The sequence below is a fragment of the Schistocerca serialis genome, unplaced genomic scaffold (assembly GCF_023864345.2).
Source record: "Schistocerca serialis cubense isolate TAMUIC-IGC-003099 unplaced genomic scaffold, iqSchSeri2.2 HiC_scaffold_1240, whole genome shotgun sequence".
Lineage (NCBI taxonomy): Eukaryota > Metazoa > Arthropoda > Insecta > Orthoptera > Acrididae > Schistocerca > Schistocerca serialis.
Genome location: NW_026047448.1, coordinates 52,501 through 55,000, shown reverse-complemented (window position 1 = coordinate 55,000; position 2,500 = coordinate 52,501). Strand labels below are relative to the sequence as shown.

Genomic DNA, 2,500 nt, shown 5'->3' with positions numbered 1-2,500 from the left:
AACCCAACACACGTTGGGCCTTAACCCAACACACGTTGGGCCTTAACCCAACACACGTTGGGCCTTAACCCAACACACGTTGGGCCTTAACCCAACACACGTTGGGCCTTAACCCAACACACGTTGGGCCTTAACCCAACACACGTTGGGCCTTAACCCAACACACGTTGGGCCTTAACCCAACACACGTTGGGCCGTAACCCAACACACGTTGGGCCTTAACCCAACACACGTTGGGCCTTAACCCAACACACGTTGGGCCTTAACCCAACACACGTTGGGCCTTAACCCAACACACGTTGGGCCTTAACCCAACACACGTTGGGCCTTAACCCAACACACGTTGGGCCTTAACCCAACACACGTTGGGCCTTAACCCAACACACGTTGGGCCTTAACCCAACACACGTTGGGCCTTAACCCAACACACGTTGGGCCTTAACCCAACACACGTTGGGCCTTAACCCAACACACGTTGGGCCTTAACCCAACACACGTTGGGCCTTAACCCAACACACGTTGGGCCTTAACCCAACACACGTTGGGCCTTAACCCAACACACGTTGGGCCTTAACCCAACACACGTTGGGCCTTAACCCAACACACGTTGGGCCTTAACCTGCTCTGTAATTGTCATACGACGCGTTAAATTAGTGTAGTGTTGCCTAACTGCAACCCCCGCAATATAGTTTGCCACTCGCACTGCCCGGTCCCCAGAGTATCGCTTCATGTTAAACACCTTGCAGCTATACACTGTAATGCGGATGGCAGCAGGACGTACATGCTCAATGCCCTTCGCAGTTGTTCATTGGCATTCGCATGGCGAAGCACAGCCTACGTTGTGGTACGGCTTGTGTCAACTGTCCGCTGATGTTGTACGTCCAAATCACACACTGTACTGCACATTGGTCCTCATGTACTGAATGATACATCGTGGTACATGTGTGACCGTACCACGACTGCGCCAACAACGGCGAACCATACGGTCCAAATATTGTGCACTCAGCTACGTGTCGTCTCCCTATAAGAGCTGGATTGTAGTATGGTATGCCGTGGATGGCGATCAGCATGAGCCGTCTGTTGATGTAGTGGCGCGTGTTGTCAGACGTAGTCGTCTCTTCTCACACACCGTGATAGCATGGTGCACTGCGTTCCACATCTGCGACATGCGACAGAGGCCGGTTGACAGTCGTTCGCGCAATGGACATCGCATACGTACGGGGGCCACCTTCCACGTGTTCGCGAAGCGTGCACATGTTGTTGCGTGTATGTGGGCAGACATAGTGTGTCGTGACACCTGACACAGGCATGCAACAATCGTTGAATTTGCAAATGGCGATGGACGTCTACGTTTGCTGGTGACGTTACGCAAATGAACAACTGGTAAACCGTTGTGGTGCGGTTGTTCTCGCTAGAGGTGAATCAGTGATGGCGACGATCGGTTGAGCTACCAACCGGTTGTTTCAGCGATACCCACCATGCCCACGAACGTGAATGGCATGTGGGTGTGAAGCGATACGCGGCGGTGGCTGGGTGGGACCGTCCCCGGCCGGTGAGGGGGGGCCTCCCGGCGTGCTGGCCGCGCGGTGCGTGGGCGCACGCGCTACAGCCGGCTGGTGGGGGCGGCCAGTGGCAGGCGCGCCGGCCGACGGAGGCGGCAGGCGGCGCAGCTGCGCGCCGGCGCACCCTGCACGCGGCGCCGTGCGGCCAAAGTAGGTCCTCGCGGGCCCGGTGCGAAGCGCGGTGGACATCTGCAGTGTGCTGGTCCGATTGAGGACTGTGTGCGCTGAGGATGCGCCGCCGCCCGGCGCTCGGCGCCGCGACGCCGTCTGCTGCTCGGTCGCCTCTGCGGTTCTCGCAGGTGGTTTGTATCGCAGCTGTGCGGACGTGTTGGCGCGTGCGCTGTGCTGGGAGAGTTCGCTTCGGCACCCAAGTGGGGCTTTTGTCCTTCTGTGGCGCTGGCGTTGGAGCTGCCGGCCACCGTAGGTGGCGCGTGTTGTCTCCCGCCGGCAATGCCACGACAGCACGCTCCCGGGCCTCTGTCGGCAGCGGCAAGCTCAGTTGGGAGCACGGGTGGTCGCACCTAAAGCGTCTACTCGCCAAACCCCGGGCGATTGCGCCTCTCTCGAACCCGACCAAGTACTTAGGACGGCGCTGCGCGCCGCCGGGACCTGAGAGGGTTTCGAGGTGTATTGTGCAGGGGAGCTCAGCCTCCTCCTGTTTGCAGAATAATCGAGCGGACGCTTGCGTGTTCGCGCGGGCCCCCGGGACACACTCCCGGGCGGCCGGCTGCTCAGCTCTAGTTGACGCAGCTCCCTGGTTGATCCTGCCAGTAGTCATATGCTTGTCTCAAAGATTAAGCCATGCATGTCTCAGTACAAGCCGCATTAAGGTGAAACCGCGAATGGCTCATTAAATCAGTTATGGTTCCTTAGATCGTACCCACGTTACTTGGATAACTGTGGTAATTCTAGAGCTAATACATGCAAACAGAGTCCCG

The 2,500-nt window shown here is 58.0% G+C and overlaps 1 non-coding gene across 1 annotated transcript in view; it reads left to right on the top strand.

Annotated features, from left to right (window-relative positions):
- The first annotated feature begins 2,313 nt into the window (after nt 1-2,313).
- LOC126436561 (small subunit ribosomal RNA) overlaps nt 2,314-2,500 on the top strand; it is a 1,910-nt gene continuing 1,723 nt past the window's right edge. The window contains exon 1 of the ribosomal RNA XR_007580760.1: nt 2,314-2,500. This exon is cut by the window's right edge and continues 1,723 nt beyond it. This is a non-coding gene — a ribosomal RNA (small subunit ribosomal RNA).